A 21,863-nucleotide genomic window follows, 5' to 3' on the forward strand; every position below is an offset into this window, starting at 1 on the left:
TGCAAATTGGATCACCGGTTCAACTGACTCTAAGTCCACGAGTGGATATGTATTCACTATTGGTGGAGGAGCGGTATCTTGGAAGTCGTCCAAACAAACATGTATTGCCCGCTCTACAATGGAGGCTGAATTCATAGCCTTAGATAAAGCCGGTGAAGAAGCTGAATGGCTCCGGAATTTCTTGGAAGACATTCCATTTTGGCCCAAACCGTTGGCACCAATATGCATACATTGTGATAGTCAAGCGGCAATTGGAAGGGCTGGGAGCGTTATGTATAACGGTAAATCTCGTCATATACGACGAAGACATAAAACCGTTAGGCAATTACTCTCTAGAGGAATTATCACGATTGACTATGTAAAGTCAAGTGATAATGTGTCGGATCCACTTACAAAAGGCCTAACTAGAGAGGTAGTTGAGAAATCATCAAGGGGAATGGGGCTATGGCCGAGAACAAGTCATTGTGGCGGTAGCTCTACCTAGAAGACTGGAGATCCCAAGATCTAGGTTCAAGGAGATCAAACAAAGTCATTAATGACGGTTCAACATTGTCAAATAAAATTTTAGTCCGTTCTCGTGATGAGACAATGTTCAGTACCAAGGATAAAGCATTAAGGTTTTTTAATGATTTCTAAATTTGATACGGGGTATATCAAATAGTGTATCTACAGGATGACACGTTTAGGAATCACCTATGTAAGTGTGAAGTGTTAGCCGCTTCAAGGAGAACTTTGTAAGGCCAGTTCTCTACGCACTTATGAAACCAGGCGGTGTTCATGGCTGAAACGAACACAACAATGAGAACCAAAGATGGTTAAGGGTTGATTGTGTGACTTATGGTTGTCTAGGTATACACCAAAGATCGACGGTTCAAAGATATCAAATCTACCGATTGACCGAGTATATCCGACATAAGTTTACTACGGAAAGTTCAAAGGGAAACCTACATATCTAGATGCGATTAATCCTTGCTTGTAAATCACACAGTTTTTCCATACATACTTACGTGATATAGCCATTCCCCATTCATGTGGGGGATTGTTGAGGTTTTTGTTTTTAAGATGAAATAGTCTTAAAATGAGGGTGAATGGGAAATGGAGGGAAAATGAAATTTTTGAGTAAAATTTTAAGTTTTCCCCTCTTGACAATGAGATATTGTCCCATATTGGAAGAGGAAAAGATTTTTGGTGGGTATATATATAATTGCTCTTCTTGTAGCTCTTAAAGAGTTAAGAAAAAAGCAAGCCTCGCGTCGTCGTCGCTCGCTCGGCTCGGCTTCGGCTACGGCTTCGGCTTCGGCTTCGGATTCGGATTCGGATTCGGATTCGGATTTGGATTTGGATTTGGATTTGGTCAAATGATTGATTGATTAATTTTTTGAACCAAATTTATTTGTTAATAGTAAATATTAACGTAAGATTATCCACATTTGTAACGGATATTTTTTAATCCGTGTATTGACCACAAGGCAGCCGCCTAATGCTCTTCCCACCATGAATGTGCTTGCTCCACAAACAAGCTAATGCTTGCTCCACAAACACCATGGAGGGTGGACGATTGTTCTTCTTCAACACTGGCTGCTATATATATGTGCAGCAGCTGTTGAAGAAAGACACATAATTCACAAGACAAAATCTGAAAACGCTCAACAGATTTGGCTATACATTGCACTCCTTCCTCTCAGCATTTTCATATAATTTTCTGAGTTTCTACTCCTTCGTTCTGCATTGTTTTTAACTTCAAACAAAGCAACTGTAAGTGTGATTTGCTACCGAATTTTGTGTTCGCTGAAACACTGGGGTTTGAAGTACCGCTACACCAGTGTGTGATTCGTTCTATCCTGGGAGGAAATAATCCATTACCTTGGGTACTAGGAGGGGATTAAATTCCTTAAGGAAACACTGTGAATTCAGTGGGCTCGAATTAATTACTGTTTCATTACGATACTTATATTTTGCAGAATTATTATTTACGAATACAGCAATATTGGCGGGACTAACAGAAGTTTCATACCTTTCTCACACGAACACCACAGAGACTCATTTCCAGTTGGTTCTACAAGTTCTGTAAATCTTTGACGCTCAGACCAGAAAGCTCTTCACCCATCATTTGTCTAGAGTTCATAAATCAACTGTACATTAAGAAACATGCTACTTCAACATAAAAATTGATACTTGACTGATATAACTTAGATATACATCCCATTTCTAACAATTGTGACTTACCACTTCTTAAATCTATAACACCATTTGAGATGGTTTTATTATCGGATTTTCACTCCCCTACATTGAGCGGTTTCTGAGTTTATATAGTATAAATACCTCTATAGAATCCTTCAGTAAATTGCATAATTCACTGCGGTATATTTAGCAAAATGTAGTATTCTTTAGAAGAGCATGCTAAGCCTCATTTTTTTTAAAAAAAGTCTTCTAATCATAAGAGAGACTGAATGACGTTGCTTGATACTTCAACGCCTTGATGTGAGGGATGGTAGTAAAGACATTGTTGGGATATTACTATTGTAACTTATATTAAAGTTCAGCAAAATTAACTTGTTCTTCCAATAAGAAATACGACAACCAAAGACTAGCAGTAAATATGATCTTTTTGGCTTGAATTTATTTTCTTTATTCTGCTCTCTACCGAAGTTTCTAAGCGTTTGACTAATCAGATTAAATAGAAACGAAGTTATTTTTTTATAAATAAATAGAAAATGTCACTGCCTTTCCCATTAGAGACATGGGATCCAAAGGATTATTCAAAGTTATAGCTATGTTACTTTCTTTTCATCCCTCGCGAATTGAGCTTCTCAAATTATATCTCAAATAACAATAAACTGATATATCTCATAGAAATTTATAGAGGTTTTAGGCCTACAAGGCCTTTTACAATATTAAATTTAAGAAAATGTCTTTTTTAGATTTCTCACGTGTAAAAGAAAGATCTCTTACGTGTAAAAGTAAATCTCCCCTGTGTAAAAAAAGAGGTAGGATCATAAAACTAAAAACATGTTTGTAAAAGGCCAAAAAATCAATTGACCCTAGAAATTTATCCATTCTTTTTATAAAATATTATTCCTATGAGTTTGGGCCTGGGCTCAGCACAGGCCATTCTCGTAAAAATTGTGTTGGGTAGCCACTTTTTAAAGTGGTATTTACTTTTTATCCAGCATTTTTAATCCTGAACAAAAGTAGCCACTAGTTTATTAAAATTAATATGAAAAGACGGTGTTGCCCTTTCTTCTATCTCTTTTCCTTCCCAAACGGAAATACAGTATTTATACCGGTGATGATAAAAAAATGGTTCGCTATCAACATAACATGTGGCTTCTCCATAAGAGTATTCCGAGAAACTTATACTATTGGAATTTGGAGGTACAAATTCAGATTACGGAGTTAGATGTGTCAAGGACAATTGATCCAGAACTTAGAGTTGGAAGTTCAAAAATTAAGGATACTTGGTCCTTAACTTAGAGTTACAAGTACAGAAATTAAGGACATGTAGTCCTAAACTTCGAGTTCCAAGTTCAAAAGTTAAGGACATGTAGTCCTGAACTTAGAGTTACAAATTCAAAAGTTAAGGACATGTAGTCCTAAACTTAGAGTTACAAGTTCAAAAACTAAGGACAAGTAGTCCTTAACTTAGACTTACAAGCTTATAAATTAAGGACAGTTAGTCCTGAACTTCCAGTAACAAACTCATAAGTTAAGGACACTTGGTTCTGAACTTAGAGTTGGAAGTTCAAAAATTAAGGACACTTGGTCCTTAACTTAGAGTTACAAGCACAGAAATTAAGGACAAATAGTTCTTAACTTAGAGTTACAAGCACATAAATTAAGGACAGGTAGTCCTGAACTTCGAGTTCCAAGTTCAAAAGTTAAGGACATGTAGTCCTGAACTTAGAGTTACAAGTTAAAAAGTTAAGGACGAGTAGTCCTAAACTTAGACTTACAAGTTCATAAATTAAGGACAATTAATCCTGAACTTACAGTAACAAGTTCATAAGTTAAGGACACTTGGTCCTGAACTTTATGAGCAGAAGGTTATTTGCGTCCGGACGGGTAGAGTTTATTAAAGCAGTTGCTAAAGACTAAAGATATTTTAAATTGTGACTTAAAAGTAAATATATGTCTTATGTGCATTTTCCCCACCATTCTACACTAGTATTATAATTATTTTCTACTTATTTAGAAGGGGGAGTTGAGCTGCTCTTCGTCGTCCTGCTTCGGGGTTATTTTTGGAATTTTTCATCCATGCTTCAGGGTTATTTTCGGAAATTTACCCTCTAAGTGGCTTAAAGTTGTTGTGGTGTACATCCCTTTTGTTCAACACGTAAGCGCCAGGACGGTCTTCAGTTTCTCATCTCACCCCGTGCGCTCTCTCTCTCTCTTTCTCTCCTCTTTGTCTCTCTTTAGATTCTTTGGGTATAGATCTCTCTATTCCACTTCGTTTTCTCCCTAAGTTTGGAATTAAAGCTGCATATTATAGGCTGTTGATTTTGTTCCTGGGTTTCTTTTGGTATTCGAGAGGTCTGGTTGATTTGAACCCAAGACGAAGTTGCTTCCACTATAACTCTTCGCAACAAAGCAAGACTGGAGAAGATGACCATTTGTGATTGGCTATTTGCCGCGTCTATCAGGTGTTGGGGTGTACTTTGCTTTGTCAAACATGTGGTATGCAATTCTTGAATCTTCCCATGTGTCTGTCATTCCTTCTTTGTTTTTCCTTTTAGGTTTGGAATTAAAGCTATGTAATTTGGGTTGAGTTCATTCTCATAGGATTGGAGTCAGTGCTGGATATGTATCTTCAAAGAGCGACGAGTGTAGGTCTTGTAAAACGTGGCTGCCAACGAAGTTGGACTCACTGTTTGTCTGCTCATCCTCTTCCTCACTCTGCTTTGCGCAATTCGATTTTCTTTTTATGGTTGCTGGGTGATTTATTTCTCTTACTCCTGTTGTTCCCCGTGATGGCGCTGCTGAAACGTAAAATTACGAGTTCTGTTGAGAGGCGAGACTTGCTTTTGTCGGAATGTCATATACGTTGTTGTGTGCTACTTTGATGACAAGTTTGACTTGGTTCTTTCAGTTAGCTTTCTGTTTCATCTTGTTAAATCTTATGGATCTAATTGGCTTATTAACTGACATATAACGAACTATATATATGAATTAAGTTGTTAGTTAAAGCTGACATAGGATTCATGGCAATTCGATACTATAAATGAATTCAGGATGAGGTGCATTTTTTTGGTTTTAATATTTAAAAAGCGATAACCAATTGCTTGACTTATTTTTATTGGGTTCTCTGGAGTTTTATTTGGATTAAGGTTTAGGAAATTGGATAAACGAGGAGAAGTAAAGAGAAAAAAGACAGGCACATCGAAAAAGGGGAAGAGACTCTATGTCGCGGAATTGTTGGAGATGGATGCTGACTTAAAGGGGGTGGCAGGAAATGAATTGGGAGTTGGTGAGGTTGGAAAGATTTGAGACTCTGGCTGCTGAAATTTTGAAGAGGTCGAGTTTTCTTTGTGTAGGCTACGATAATTTATTTTATTTAATTTCGGTTTAGCGTTGGGATATATGTTACCTGGAGGAAGATTATTATCACATGACAGATTGGTTAGGTCATTGCGAAGAAAGAAATTTACCTTTTAGAATACAGAAGATTGGTATGGTCGTGTAACTGCATTAGATGACGTGATCGTAGCAGCAGATTTATCAGCTCCTAATATGCTCATATGTGCTTACAAAATTAACAATGAGACCGAAAAAGAAGAATAGTTTGCAAGGAGATACTTGTATGTGCCCCTATGATTACTTTGTATTCGTCGATTACAGAGAAGCTGAATATTGATGTTGTTGCATTTTCTCTTGCTTCCATTATTTTCACACATTGGAGAACTTCAATTAAGTTGTCGATAACACCAGCAGACATAATGAGGATCTTGTTATTCTCATGTATTGAAAGGTTGAGCAATGTTGTGACTGCATTCTCCCGGATTCTTGTATCACGGGAACCAAGCATAGTCACCAGAAATGGAATAGCTCTAGACTCAACTATGATTCTGCGATTGTCCATTCCAGTTTTCGCGAGCAATCTTAGCTCATATGTTGCCCGTCTCTGTATATCTGGAGATCCTGTTGCCAGTTTTCTAACTAAAAACTCTGCTGTCATTTTCACAGCATATGTGGCAGCTTTAGTAGCAGAAATGTAGTCAATCGCCTTGTCACATTTCTTAATCTTACTGCTGCTGCTACTTTCTGAATCTGAAGAATATAATGTAGGTTATGTTGTTGGGATGTTGTTCTCTTGGCACCATTGATGGATTAGACTTTTCAGTGCATAGTTGGGAATGAGAGCCACATGTATCAGCCTCTGACCACTTTTTGGACAAGTGTGGTGCCTTGAATTTATCCACTGAGCAATTGAATTCCGATCATAAATATGGCCTGATGCTACTATCACAGGGTTCCTCATCAAGTCGAGTGAAATTGGACAGCAGGATCCATCAAGGATGTCGAAAACCACTGAATAACACGAGGAGGGTTGACCAGCACGAGTACTCATTAGTTCTGGCAGCTTCAAAGTTTGCTTAATCATAAGGTGTTCTTCCAAAATTGTTGCTTTAAAGTTTGTCTCCAGATTGTGTGAACCAGCTTGAAAATGCAATTTATTTGGCAAATGAATAAGACATGCATACAAGAATTATTTTTTTGGTCTTTTACTGATTGTATATGATATTGCATTCACTTATATGATGCGCTTGTATATTTGTACCTTCATTTTGGCTTAGAGCATTCTAAACTTTGGTTCTCAAAGTGCAAATGGAAAATATTATAAGCAAGATAGAAAGTATTAGAAGATGAAATGTAGCTTTTGGTGAACCAAGTTGTTCAACTATGCAAGAACTTATATTAGGAGACATGTCTTGTTAACTTCTCTTATTGTGCAAAAGATGTTTGGCTTGTGAACTTACTACAGAAATACATGTTCATAACTTTATCTGTCAAAAAGGTATCCATCTTAAATTGCCAATTACAATTTGACGAAATGATAATCTTACACCTCCACTGACCCCTTCCTTGGCAGGCTAATCGGCATTTTAGTTCTACGAAGATTCTATGGTATGCTCCTCTATGAATAAACAGTTTGTTCTCTTGGACTAACTTTTCCCCTTTTAGATCTGGATTTCATCATTTGAAATGAATTGTCTTTGCGGTCTCCCTTCATCCATTCTCAACTTGTAGGTACTCTATTCGAGCTCTCAAAGGACGAGGGGTGAATCACTACTTTAAACAATTCAACTTTGCTTATGGAAGCTTAGATATTATAGTTGTGCATACATGATTGTATGAGGTAAACCGCTTGTTTGTTTTATCTATTTAATTGGCTTTCTGTGCCTGTTAGCATTATTGGTGTCTCTGAGAATTATAAATGAGCTGCATTTTTCCTTTCTATTTTATTGCTTTGGTATCTTTACTCGACCACTAATTGATTGCATTATTGAACATACATATGGTTTCCACTAACTGATAGTATTTGCAAATGCGGTTCCTTGTCATCTGAATAATATGCACTTTCAACTTCTTTGTCGCTTATCCGTCAAACCAATATAAGGTTATTGAATAATACTTTCAATACAACAGTTAAGAGTTTCAACACCAATATATCAGATAACTTCTGAAATCTTAGCTCGCCTCATATTTGATAGTCATATTAACTTTGCCAAATTTTGGATTGTGTTAGATTTGATAATGTTATAAGTAATTTCGGATGAAAATAAGGGTTGTGATGCCTCCTACTATGGAAGTTAGTAGGGTTCTATAAGCACTTTCGACTGTCTTCTTTGATGTTATTTGGCTTTTATATTTTCACTTGGCATTATACATACAGCCAGAAATTCTCTCATATTCAAATTCGGAGATTTTAACTTTTTAGTCAACGCTGAACATTAATGTGAATTTGCGAAATGGATAAATATAGAAGAATGAAGATATTTATAAACTGCTACAATTATGAGTGCAGAAATGGCTTCTGACCTATTGTGTACCATAGCTACCTCACTGCCTGGATTCTGCTTCAGCCTCTCCCCCAGCTGATTCTTTGTCTTGCTTCATTTTTTTCCGTTGGATTGGAATTTGGTTTTCGAGAAAATAAAAATGGATCTTCAAGAAAACTGCTTTTATCATGTCTATATTTAACAAGGATGGGAAGTTGGTTAGCCTTTTGTTGTCGAGCTTTCTATGGTAAACTTTTAACTTTATTTTTCTTGTTGATGTTGTTGTTGTTGCTAGGTTACTTCAAATGGTGTTGGAGATAGGCAATCACAATTGCTGAAAGACACACTTGAAAATAGTGAAAGCAAATGGTAACTTCAAGCTGCATTATTTTTAATCCAAAGAGAAAATATGATAATGCATTTTGTGACCTGATCTCCGTATGTGACTAAAGTGATATCGTGTAAATGTAGGTGCATTGCTGTCGGAATTCATCTATTGGTAGGTTGCGAAGAAGATACTACTCTAACGGAACTAAAACACAAATTACAGTCTTTACATGGCGTATTCCTGAAATATGGAGTGGTAAGTCAAAGTATTAATGCTAATAGTCCATATCTCCAAGAACCTAAGGAATACCTAATACCATATACCATTTTCATCTGCAAATCTGTTTCTCAATATCCACAAAATCTAAACATATCCCAAGGGCTTTGATTTTGTAGTAAGAGCGCAACACATGGTGTACATTAGGTGTACGCCACGGGTTCGAATCTTGCCGAAGATAAAAGCTCGGATTTTAAGGGGAAAAGGGTAGAGGGATATGAACATTATCTAATGAGGTTCGAGCCGTGCGCCACTGACCATCGGGAATTTCTTGTTTATAAAAGAAATTTAATTAACCTATGTTGTTCTGGTTTTGCTTTTTCCTATTTAGGATGCATATATAAGTGGACATGATTGTGCTGATAATGTTGAGAAAAGACCTATTGCAAAATCCAAAACTGGAACTGTCAGATATAAAGGACCTTTGCTGACTAAAGTGAATCAGAACTTGCCCTACTCTATGTGAGTATTTCTCTTGATATTCAGTAGACTTTTGAGACTAAGTTTACCCTTTTTACTACCATTGTATACATATTCTCTTCATTTTTGGTTTTCTTAGGCAAAATGTAACTGGGTTCCTACTTCACGAAGTCTGTGCTATAAAGATCGTGAGTATCTTGCATCTGGTTCAATATTTTACATAAGCACCTTATATTATGTTGTTGATGTTATAACAATAAGTATTTCTAGCAGGTATCCTACTTAGTCACCTTGAAAGGTAATGTTGTGCAGAAATTTTTTCTCCATCAAAGAGGCAAAGAGATTATGTAGATATACCGGGAATATTGATGTTTGTATTTGTTATTGTCATGAGAAGGAGTGAATAGAGATCCAATCAATTTTTGGTGATGAATCCAACTTTTTCCCGTTCTTTGGAGTAAGGGGGGAGGGGGCGGGAGGGGAAGAGAAGGGACCAAAAAAGTGAATTCATTCGTGATAGTTGTAATAGTAATCATTTGATCTGACTAATAAAACTTTTGATTTTAATCAATTGTTAAAATATTGCAATTGGGTTGAAATTATGAGTTTGTCACATTTTTAGTTTAACAAGTTTTAGCAATATTGAAGAAGGCTGTGTGTTTACATGGCCATTTTCATCTTTTCTTTAATTATTTTGGTCGTGGATATTGAAGGAAAAAATGTAAGTAATGAAGAGGGAGTTAAGGAAAGTATTGGTATTTGGAAGGTCAAAGTGCGTTGGAAAATAAAGCAGGTAGCCATCAAGAAGAAGATGAGTTGTGAACTTTTTTCTTCTGGCTTCTGCATAGTTATGTTCTGTTATTAAGTGGTAAAAGTGTAGATTTTATTAGATATTAATGTTATTTTTTCTTGTTAACTTTTGACGTGTAGAAGTAATTGCAGTAGTAATCCTTTGATTTGACTAATACAACTTGTTAATTTTGATCAATTTTGAGTGCTACACTAAAACTGATTTTAGTTTAACTTCAAGTATTTGAATATAATAATTTTCCACCATTCATAGGATATCACTAAAATGAATTAAGATAATACCTTTTCCTCAAGTGAGCTCCTCACAACCAGTAATATATAATAGAGTTCTTTTACGCACTTGATCCTTTTTAACTATTATTTAAAAAAATAGCATCATTTATTATTTATTCCATAAAGAGCATTTTTTTCATTATTAGCATATTATAAAAATTAAGCTCAATATTTATCTTTTTCACTCCATTTTTAAAAATCTGATGCATATGTGAATGCCACCTAAATTCAGATGTATTGATTTATACGTCTTTTATACTTTGTATATCAAGTATCACTTTTAATTCAAAATGTATTTTTATGTATATAATTTTTGTATATTTATTTGTGAAGTGCCATCTTATTTTAAGATGTATTTTTAATGTATATTTCAAATATATTTTATATGTCAAGTGTCATTCTAATTCATGATGCATTATATATATATATATATATATATATATATATATATATATATATTGTATATTTATATGCCATCTTAATTAAATTTAAGCTATATCTTTTTTATGTATATTTCACATGTCTAAGTGTCATCTTAATTGAAGATGTATTTTTTATGTATATTTTTTGTATATTTTATATGTGTTAATTCAATATATATTTTTTATATACATTTTGTATATATTAATATATATTATTATCGAAGTAAGATCTTTATGTTAAGAAAGGAAGAAAGAAGGAAGAGAAAAACTTAAGAAAGATAATTAAAAGGAAAACGAATGGAACAAATTTAGAAATTATATTGGATTCGGAAAAAAATAAAATTAAGAAAATGAAGAAAAAGAAAGAAAGCTAATAGATAAAGAGAAAAAAAAAAGCATGATTTTTGTACAAAGAATTATGGGGGAAGTGCACAGATAGTCATTGATTAGAGATGTCTTTACTTTTTAGCCACTGTTTTAAATGTATTTACTCTTTAACCAGTGCTTAATAAATTTTTACCCGTCGGACAAAAATACCCCTGTGCTAGACATAGGTGTTGTGTAAATATTAAGGACATGGTGTCCTTAACTTCATGAATGTTGTATAAATATTTAGGACAAAGTGTCATGTATTTGCACCTTCTGCTGCTAAACTTTAGGACATCATGTCCTTAACTTCATATGTGCAGTGTAAATGTTAAGGACATGGTATCCTTAACTTCATGCATGCAATGTAAATGTTAAGGACATAATATCATTAACTTGTATTTGCAACTTCTGTTGTTAAACTTTAGGACATCATGTCCTTAACTTCATATGTATAGTGTAAATATTAAAGACATGATGTCCTTAATTTCGTGTATGCAATGTAAATGTTAAATACATAATGTCCTTAATTTGTATTTGCACCTCCTGTTGTTAAACTTTAGGACATCATGTCCTTAACTTCATATGTGAAGTGTAAATGTTAAGGACGTGGTGTCCTTAACTTTATGTATTCATTATAAATGTTAAGGACATAGTGTTCTTAACTTCATGAATGATGTGTAAATATTAAGGACAAAGTGTCCTATATTTGCACCTTCTGCTGATAAACTTTAGGACATCATGTCCTTAACTTCATATGTACAGTGTAAATGTTAAGGACATAGTGTCCTTGACTTCATGTGTGTAATGTAAATGTTAAGGACATAATATCATTAACTTGTATTTGCAACTTCTGTTGTTAAACTTTAGGACATCATGTCCTTAACTTCATATGTATAGTGTAAATGTTAAGGACATGGTGTCCTTAACTTCATGAGTGATGTATAAATATTAAGGACATGGCGTCCTTAACTTCATATGTGCAGTGTAAATGTTAAGAATATGATGTCCTTAACTTCATGTGTGTAATATAAATGTTAAGGACATAATATCATTAACTTGTATTTGCAACTTATGTTATTAAATTTTAGGACATCATGTCATTAACTTCATATGTGCATTGTAAATGTTAAGGACATGGTGCCCTTAACTTCATGTGTGCAATGTAAATGTTAAGGACATATTGTCCTTAATATTTTACACATCATTCATGAAGTTAAAGACACCATATCCTTAATATTTACACATCACTCTTGAATCAATTTTAATAGAATAGTGGCTATTTTTGCTCAACATTAAAAATACTGGCTAAAAAATAAATACCACTTAAAAAAGTAGCTATACCACGCCATTTCTACAAGAATTATTAACTTTCCATTCAAATTGCTTATGTTTAGAGATTAATAATTAATATTTCTATTTTAATGGAATTATGTAATACAAATATAAATATTTTTCTGCCACAACTGTAATATTGGATTTCATATATTTCTTTTAAATTATAAAAGGTACGTAAAGTTCTCTATATAATAAGTAAAGGTTTTTGGTCGTCCAAGGATAAAATCGTCATTTTGATACCAACACGTGTTTTCTAACTCTTCTTTTCTTCGTATCCATAGAAATAGAATGTGTTCCAATAATCCATTTTTTACCGAGCTCTCTCTCTCTCTCTCTCTCTCTCTCTCTCTCTCTCTCTTCTCTTACATCATATTCTTCCCGCTTCTGATTTTTTTGTTTTCGAAATTGTCAAGTTTAGTTCAAGAGTTTTGCTCAGCGCTACTGTATATATTTATGACTAACAGGTAAGTATTCACGATTTGGTGATTTTCCCTCTTCCTCTTCTAATTTCATAGACTACATTTGCCGCATATGCTAGAGTTACTTGTTTCTTTAGCTCTTTCCTTAACTGATTCTACTTATGCATGCTTTGTTTTGGATATTTGGTGCCAAATTTGTTGGTTTTGTCCAGATGACTTCAAAAGGACGTTCTTTGAGAGGTCCTGACGTTTAGGAGATCTAGGCGGTCTACAATGAGGTATTGTCCTAGAGATTTTGCCCTTTTCTCCTTCCTCCTCCATCACCGCTGGCCCCATTAGAAAAAATAAATTTATTGAAGGCAACTGTAGAATTTTCGAGCCTTTGGCTCTTTTTTAAAGTGATTCTGCACATGCCTGTGTTCATTCGCTATTTAGTGTCAATTTGGTAGGGATCAATGGTACTAAAAGTAAGTCAATGGGAATAGAAAAAAGATCTGTGAACAAAACTCTCAAAGGTCAATAATGAATTTATGTTCTACCAATTATTTTGGTTGCCTTTTATCTTACTTATCTTCTGCATTTGTGCCATTTTTTTTCCTAACAATAATGGATCGTGGAGTGTACGTCTATTCAAAAAATATTGTTAGCCCTGCTATGTTCTTTCCTACTATCTTGTATGTCTAAAGGTGAAGGAGTACTACAAGGCACAATATAAAACATTTGCGAAGCCGTTGAATATTAGCTGAAATATCTTGAATTTCTGAGAAGACACAAGTATGTTTAGATTCTCGGATTATGGTCATTATGTATATTCTTTTACGTGCTATAATTCCCTTGAAAAGAATTTACATCAACATTTATGGATTTCTTTTTGTTTCAACAGATTTATGCTCTTAAAGGAGAGGATATAAATTTATTGGTAGAAATTGTCATACTACAATGTTCTGACCATTTTATTCTCTTTGATGCATTTCTAGGTTGTTACAAAGCATACCACAAGCAACCATTGTATTTGGCTATCAAGAGTTTCACTACTGCTTCAGACATCAAAAAAGAAAAAAAGGAAATTCACTATTGCTTCGGTGTACTATTGTTATGCTTAACTCTCCCCCAAGTTGAGTCTTCTGTTCTTTTGTTTTGTATGCAAGGAAGAACTAAAGAGTAACTGGATTAAAAGAAGAATTCATGAACTGCTCTCCAAGGCAGCCACTTATGCAGCTTCTGTATGTAGTCCAGGTCAAAAAGAACTGCAGTTTTGTCTTCTTCAGAAAACCAGACAGGTTTCTGGAATCAGATTGTAGAAGTGGTCATGTTGCTGGTTTGCGCTTGGAGAGGAAAATTCTTAAAGGTAACAGTATGCTGCTAAAGCCTGTTAAAGAGACTACATGCTTATAAAAAATTTCTGGCCTCCCTTTTTTTTAGGGGGTAGATTTTTCTTCACTAGAACTTTTCTACTCTTCTTTTTGTTCTATTTAATGGTTTTAGCATGGAGTTGACATTGGCCAGTGAGTACTTTTAATGTTGTAAAGATTTATTGATAAGATGGGGGAATCTCGCACACAGACGTGTGTACAAAAGGATCTTTTGACGAGGATTTATGTTTTGTTAGGTGCTACATGTTGAATTAGTTGAGGTCCGTATAAGTTGATATGGACATTATCTTCACTTATAAAGACATAATCTATAAAACTTGGTTGAAAACCAAATGATCCCTTAATTTTTTGTGTGTGTTTGTGTAATTCAACAGATGCATGTTCTCTAAGGTTATTGCTAAATTTTTTACCATTACTCTAATAACTCTTTATAGATAATTTTGATGACGATACTTAAAATATAGTACATGAGAGGTTTCATCCTGCAACTCAAGAACTGTATGTAGTAATGTCTTCATCACAAAAGCTTCGCTGGTTAACTAGATACTTGCACATCCTTTGTAAAATAAGATAGCTGCACACTATTCTATCATCAATTGTACAATCCAAAACTATCAGATCTTGCACCTACTAAAATATTTGAAATTCATTCTATTCCGTCCTAAAATATAGCTTGTTGAATGTGAGTTTATCTCAGTTACCTGCTTTTGGCTTTTTTTTGATAAAGTTATTGTAACGCCCCGATCGGTCATTTTGAGTTCTAGCGCGTCGTTCGGCGGTTTGAGGCCTTGAGTAGCTTCACTTCAGGTGTTATGATTTGTACGCGTGGTCGGAATTTAATTTCGGGAAGTTCGGAGTTGGTTGGAAAGAAAATTCTAAATTTGGAAGCTTTAAGTTGGAAGAGTTGACCAAACTTTGACTTTTGAGTAAATGGCCTCGGAATCGTGATTTGAAGGTTCCAATAGTTTTGTATGATGATTTCAGACTTGGGCGTATGTTCGGGTCAAGTATCGGGTGGCCCGGGAGTATTTTGGCGCTTATTATGGAAAGTTAATATTTTAAAAGTTTAAGAATTTCCTAGTTGAAGTGGATTTTGAAGTTATCGATGTCCGTTAGGGATTCCGAGCCTGAGAATAGTTCCGTATGGTGATTTTGGTCTTAGGAGCATGTCCGGATGTTGATTTGGAGGTCCGTAGGTCATTTCGGCGTCATTTGGCGAAAGTTGGAAATTTGGATAATTTTAGGAAGTATGACCGGGAGTGGACTTTTTAATGTAGGGGTCAGATTCCGATTCCGGAAGTGGGGGTAGGTCCGTAATTTCAATTATGACTTGTGTGCAAAATTTAAGGTCAATCAGACTTGATTTGATAGGTTTCGGCGTCGAATGTAGAAGTTTGAAGTTCTAAGGTTCATTAAGCTTGAATTGGAGTGCGATTCGAGGTTTTGATGTTGTTTGATGTGATTTGAGGCCTCGAGCAGGTTCGTATTGTGTTTTAGGACTTGTTGGTAGGTTTGGTTGAGATCCCGAGGGCCTCGGGGTGGTTCCGGATGGTTAACGGACAACACGAAAAAACCATTGTTCAACTCTTTGACAACATGAAAAAACTAAAAGCTCTGCCCTGCAATCAATTTTTGGATTAAGGGAATGCTGAGGCAGCTGGTATCTGGTGTAACCGCACCTGCGTGAAAAGGGCCGCAGGTGCGATCCCGCAGAAGCGGAAGAGAGTGAGGACTGGAAGTCAGCATGTGCGGAAGATTTTTCGCTGAAGCAGATGCGCACCTGCGGTGAAGGAGCGCAGAAGCGAAGGAGCTGGCCTTGGGGGAGAGCCGCACCTGCGAGTAATCCTTCGCAGAAGCGGCAAAAGGACCGCAAGTGCGAAGGCCGGGGCTGGGCAGTGAGTTGTTTTTAAGACGAGATTTGGTCCATTTCTTTCATTCTCTCTTGGTTTGGGGCGATTCTTGGAGAGCTTCAAGTGGAGGTTTTCATCATCAATGGCAAGGTAAGTTATCCCCACCTATTGTGAGTTAAATACAAGGATTTTATATGGATTCAAGCATGAAAATATGTAGAAATTTGGGATTTTGAAGAAAAACCTAGAATTTGGTATTTTTGGATTTTGACCACGAAATCGGACATGAAATTAGGAATAAATCATATATTTGAGTTCGTGATGTTATGGGTAAAGTTTATCTTCGAAAAGTTTCGGAATCCGGGCACGTGGGCCCGAGAGTTGATTTATCGACTTTTCGAGCGGAGTTGAAAATTTTTTATATTGATTAATTATGGGTATTATAACGCATTTTGATTGGTTTGCACCTTGTTTGCATAGTTTTGGATCGACAACCATCGGTTTGAGGTGTTAGAGTGGCGTTGGAGCCGACTATGGAGCTTTGGAGCGAGGTAAGTCTCTTGTCTAACCTTGTAAGAGGGAATTTACTCTATAGGTGATTTAGATTAATAATTGTTGCTAATTGAGGGGGCTACGTACGCACAAGGTGACGAGAATCCGTGCGTAGCTACTAATTATGCTATGTCCGGGTAGTTTAGGACTCAAATCATGAATTACTTGTAATGATTGCATCCTTTATTAATTAAAGCACTGGAATTATAGTAGAAATTGTTAGAGGAAATAGTAAAAGACTGAAATTTCACATACTTGAATTTTTTGTGCAAATTACTTGACCGTTAATAGAAATTGTACATCCTTATGTGTTAGCCTTGCGATAACTTCTCATTCCGAAGGTTCATAAAAAAATGTCCTCTTGTGGATCGGGCCGAACACTTCGGCAATATAGATGCATCTATGGATTGTGCCGCACGTCCCTCGGCAATGTACACGACACTCTGGATCAGGCCGAACGACATCGGCATAAATCGTGCTTAATAATGAAAATTACACGATGCCTTGACATTTTATTGCAGCTTGTGAAGATAATTGATTAATTGAAAAATTATTGTTATTCACCTAAACTATGTCTATTTAAATATTTCTATTTTAATATTATTGACCCATAGTGAGTGTCAAAGTCACCCTCTTGTCACTACTTGTTCGAGATTAGACTTGATACTTACTGGGTACACATTGTTTACGTACTCATACTACACTTGCTGCACATTTTTGTGCAGGTACATGTATGTCTAGTGATCTTTTGGGCGCAGAGGCGCAACTATCGCGGGAACTTTCGGTGAGCTGCATCCCGTGCTACGAATTCGCAGCTACAGAGTCTCCATCAAAGTTATTTATATACTTCTATCTAATTTGTATTCTAGACAGATGTTGCATTTATCATGTTTTTCCTAGTTGATGCTCATGCACTTGTGACACCGGGTTTTGGGGGTTCCTACTGGATGTTTGGTACGGTAGTTCACATAACCATCATTGTTTCACTCTGTAAATCTTATTTTATACTAATTAGTTAATGGAAATTTTGATTTCATAGGTAATAAAGATGGGTAATTGAATTAGTACATTACCGTTGGCTTGCCTGACGGCGGCGTTAGGCGCCATCACGATCTACAGTGGATTTTGGGTCGTGACAGTTCTATTGGGGGTCGCTAATATTAATCTTCTACTCTTGTTTGTACAATAGTTTGATAACTAGACAGTCCATTAATCTGGTCTATTTTACATGTAAAGATTATTAAATGAGAAGGAGTGCTCAGATTTTTCAAGCAGATTAGTGATCCTGAATGATAACACAAAAGTCATGCAAGATATTCGGCTTTGCTAATTATGATATGGTAACCTATCCTATCTGGTTCATCTTTATCAATCATATGGTTTCTTAATCAGTACATTGTTCATGAAGTAGGGATCATTGATTCTTTGACTTGCAGGAGTTGCTCTCTCCTATGATGCAGCTTGGGAATTGAATTCTTTTTTCTGGCTGACGGCGAAAACTCTTTGAGGTCAATGATTTTCTACTTGATTTTCGCAATACTTTTTTTTGTAAGTGAAGGTAGTAATTGGCCAATGTGTTCTGCATAATGGGTTGGGAAAGAGGAAGGTTTATTTGCATATTATCTCCTATGTCACTCCATTGTATTATTAATTGGGATTTAGCCTGGCTATTTTTACAAGTATGTGACTTCTTGTTCTGTGCTGTGATAGTTTCTTCTCAGATAATTAGTGTAAATGATTTCATGAAGTTTTTCCTGCCATGTTTAAATTTATTTGGTTAATAGTATAGGAAGCCTATCAAAATGTGCTTGTAAGCCACATTTCTCTTGCTTTGCTTGGAGCAGTGAGGTTATGACTCTATCTGTTGATGACCTTTATTATTAGAGTCTCTGCAAAAGAAAACCCTTTTCTTCTTTCGTGAAACTTCCATATGATCTACTTATCTAGGAGTCTGGATATCATAATCGTGTGTGAATTTGAAAATCTTCTTATAAATGAGTTCATGTGAGTAGGTGTGTATTAGCTCTCACTCCCTGAATCATTATGTTATCAGTAGATAGATCATTGTTCTTTCCGCTACCAGAAATGCACAAACTTATGTGTATTTTTAGGAATTTGTTTCTATTAATGCTCAAGGGGTGGTATACTTGGTCTTCTGGATAAAAGTTCAATTGGAATCTTTCAAAAATAGTTTCTCTTACCTTAAAGATTATTTGTGGCTAAATTTCCTTTTTTTTCCATTCACTTTTTTCCCCTTCAGTTTTCCAGTTCTATTTGGTAGTTTTATGTACTTCCACACCACATTGATTCAATCCCTTAAAAAATATATGATGTTTCAATTGCTCTCGCTTTAATTATGTAGGTTGTTGATCTGGTACTAAAGTTTATGCGCCTAGATCCATCTTGGTTCATAGTTGATTTTCCATTTTATCGATTTTTCTCTGTGCGCTTGTAATTGCTTTATTTTTGTTCCTATTACTCTTCTGAATATAGTGACCTCCAGATCTGTAACTTATGAAATATACTCAGACAATCCAAGGATCAATTTCTCTAAAATGCATTACTTCTTCAGTGCCTATCCAGATTTAATGCGTTGAAAGGCTTGCCCACTTAACATTTATTTATTGTAGTTCTAGGGTGTGTTTGGCTTGAATTGGTTTTTGATGTTGTTTGATGTCATTTGAAGGCTCGACTAAGTTCGCAATGTATTTTAGGACTTGTTGGTGTGTTTGGTTGAGGTCCTGGGGGCGTCGGGTTGATTTCGGATGGTTAACGGATCGAAATTTAGACTTAGTGCATTGCTGAAGCTGGGAGTCTACTGGTGTAATCACACCTGCGGAGATTTGATCGCATGTGGAGCTCGCAGGTGTGTGTTGTGTTGTGCATATGCGATTTTGGAGGGGAGTGTGCAGTGGTCGCAGGTGCGCGGGAATTCCCGCACCTGCATGACCGCATATGCGGTGATGGGAGCGTAGAAGCGGAAATGGAGATGAGAGCTGGGTCCGCACAAGCGGCTTTGTGGCTCGCAAAAGCGAGTCCGCAGGAGCGAAACCGTGGGCCGCAGGTGCGGAGGAAACTGCAGAAGCGGGCGATGGGTCGCTCCTGCGACACCGCAGAAGCAGGTAAGTGGCCGGAGGTGCGAGAAGGCCTGGGCAGTGTTTTAAAAACGAGGGTTTCGTATTTTTCTTCATTTTGAACATTTCAAGCTCGGGAATTGGCGATGTTTTAGAGGATTTTCGAGGGCTTTCTTGAGGTAAGTCTTTTGTGCTCATTTTTAATCAATAATCTTGTTTCCCCATGGAATTTCCTACCTAGTTTGTGTGTATTTAAGGTGGAATTTGGGAGTTTGAGGCTAGGGATTTGGAAAGTTTGATTTGGGAATTTGAGTGGCAATTTGGTGTTGGATTTTGGTAAATTTGGTATGGTTGGACTCGTGGTTGAATGGGCTTTCGGGTTTTGCGACTTTTATCGGATTACGAGACGTGGGCCCGGGAGCCAGCTTGTGAGCCGATTTTTGACTTTTGATTTATAACTTTGTATTTCCTTATGGAATTGTTTTCTTTAGCTCGTGTTGATTGTATCGTACTGTTTGTGGCTAGATTCGGGATATTTGGAGGCCGATTCGCGAGGCAAGGGTATGTTGGAGTAGAGATTTGCGCGATTTGAGGTAAGTAACAATTCTAAATTTGGTTCTGAGGCTATGAAACCTCGTATTATGTGCCATATGATTGGTTTTGAGGTGACACACATGCTAGGTGACGGGCGTGTGGGCGTGCACCGTAGGGATTATGACTTGATCAACTTCCATGGAACTGTATAGTTAAAGAATCTGTTGTTATCCGTACATTCTCCATGTGTTATAGAAATTGAACTGCAAATCATATTAGAAATCATGTTTAGACTATGTGTTGGCACTGTAGGGACCCACAAAGGTCGTGTATATGTTGATTATTTGCTAAGTTGTTGTTTTGTACTCAGTCATAGTTTTTCTTGCATATTATATCTCAGTCTTTATTTGTTCTTTTTTGCTACATTATATCATTTCTGTTGGGCTGATTATTATGATTATTGAGAGCCCGAGAGACTGGAGAGGTTGATGACTGAGTGAGGCCGAGGGCCTGATTGTGAGGATATTTATAGGATCGGGTTGCATGTCGCAACATGTTTCATTGATTTATGCAGTGATTGGCTTGTTATAGCGCTTGGGCTGAAGGAGCCCCTCCGAAATCTGTACACACCCCCAGTGAGCGCATGTACCTACTGAGTGCGAGTGTCGAGCGACTGAGAGGAATGAGTGACTGTGAGGTTGGAGTGATCGTGAGGTTGGAGTGAATGGGAGAACTGAGTGACTGATGCTCTGAGAGGATGCATTTGCCTTCATTACTGTTTCACTTCAGCTGTCATATATCATCGTCTTGCAATTTCTGAAAGATGTTATATTTTGTTTTACTTGAACTTGACATGAATTAACTGTTTTGGCCTTAATTGTCGAACTTGAAAGCATGCCTACCTTCCTATGTTGAAATTACTGTAATTAAACTTTACTTGTGAAGCTCGTCACTACTTTCAGTCTTTTATTTAGTCTTGTTCCTTATTGAGTTGGTTGTACTCACGCTACATCCTGCATTTTGTGTGCAGATCCAGGTATTTTTGGACACGGTGGATGTTGATTTTCTTTGCGCAACTCGATCGTTGGAGATTCCAAGGTAGTTGCCCGGCGTTCGCATACCTTGTCTCTCCTTTCCTATCTTTCCGCTTATTCTATTTAGTTTCAGACTATCATAGACAATATTTTCCAGACTTATGATGTATAGATGCTCATGTATTCTGTGACATCCCAATATTTGGGAACTTGCGCGTTGAGTTTTGGGTTTCTATCCTGTTTATGAGAACTTTTTATTATTTAAACTGCTTTAACTCATTTTCGGTTAAAAGTGTTGGAAATAATTTGAAATGTCGGCTTGCCTAGTACCACGTTAGGTGCCATCACGACAGATTAGGATTTTGGGTCGTGACATTATCGGTCAGTTTTTACACTTCTCATGTAAGATATCACTAATAAAATGTCCTATATTATAAAAAATATAGTTGGATACAAACGCAACTCAATATTTGAAGGGCATATAAGGAGTTATCACTATCAAGCATACTAAACCACATTTGTAATGTGTTCTTAATAAAGACAAAATAATTGATGAATAAAAACATCTTGATAGGGGACCATAACTCTTTTACTTAAGATCAACAAGTTTCAAAGTCGGAGATATAGTTCAGCTCTTCAGAGTCAGAGAAACAACAGAGGGAACAAATGAACATCAGTTCCCTTGGTGACTGTACCAATCAACTTCCCAACAGATGTAAAGTTGCTGCCTGCACACGCAACAATGCAAAACAGTGCAGCAGTCAACTTCATTGGGAATGCTCCTGTACCAAACATGT

At 36.3% G+C, this 21,863-nt stretch overlaps 2 long non-coding RNA genes across 11 annotated transcripts; both read left to right on the forward strand.

The window, feature by feature from the left end:
* The first annotated feature begins 4,323 nt into the window (after positions 1-4,323).
* Positions 4,324-9,634, forward strand: LOC117277718 (uncharacterized). Of its 7 annotated transcripts, XR_004508060.2 has the most exons (10): positions 4,327-4,674; positions 4,780-4,866; positions 6,283-6,601; positions 7,088-7,122; positions 7,246-7,354; positions 8,293-8,366; positions 8,469-8,580; positions 8,933-9,063; positions 9,161-9,209; positions 9,295-9,634. It is a non-coding gene; the product is annotated as an uncharacterized lncRNA (long non-coding RNA). The 7 variants fall into 7 exon arrangements; XR_004508056.2 differs by having other exon boundaries at positions 4,324-4,674; positions 4,780-6,601; XR_004508057.2 differs by having other exon boundaries at positions 4,328-5,511.
* Positions 9,635-12,371: 2,737 nt separating this feature from the next.
* LOC104100194 (uncharacterized) lies at positions 12,372-21,332 on the forward strand. 4 transcript variants are annotated; one of them, XR_011411048.1, is made up of 10 exons: positions 12,372-12,694; positions 12,862-12,927; positions 13,627-13,997; positions 17,150-17,208; positions 17,661-17,764; positions 17,861-17,932; positions 19,139-19,677; positions 19,756-19,926; positions 20,024-20,091; positions 21,063-21,332. It is a non-coding gene; the product is annotated as an uncharacterized lncRNA (long non-coding RNA). The 4 variants fall into 4 exon arrangements; XR_011411049.1 differs by lacking the exon at positions 19,756-19,926 and having other exon boundaries at positions 12,386-12,694; XR_001970056.3 differs by lacking the exons at positions 19,139-19,677; positions 19,756-19,926 and adding an exon at positions 16,353-16,423 and having other exon boundaries at positions 12,413-12,694.
* Positions 21,333-21,863: the final 531 nt, after the last annotated feature.

The sequence above is a fragment of the Nicotiana tomentosiformis genome, chromosome 9 (genome assembly GCF_000390325.3).
Source record: "Nicotiana tomentosiformis chromosome 9, ASM39032v3, whole genome shotgun sequence".
In the NCBI taxonomy this organism is placed as follows: Eukaryota; Viridiplantae; Streptophyta; class Magnoliopsida; order Solanales; family Solanaceae; genus Nicotiana; species Nicotiana tomentosiformis.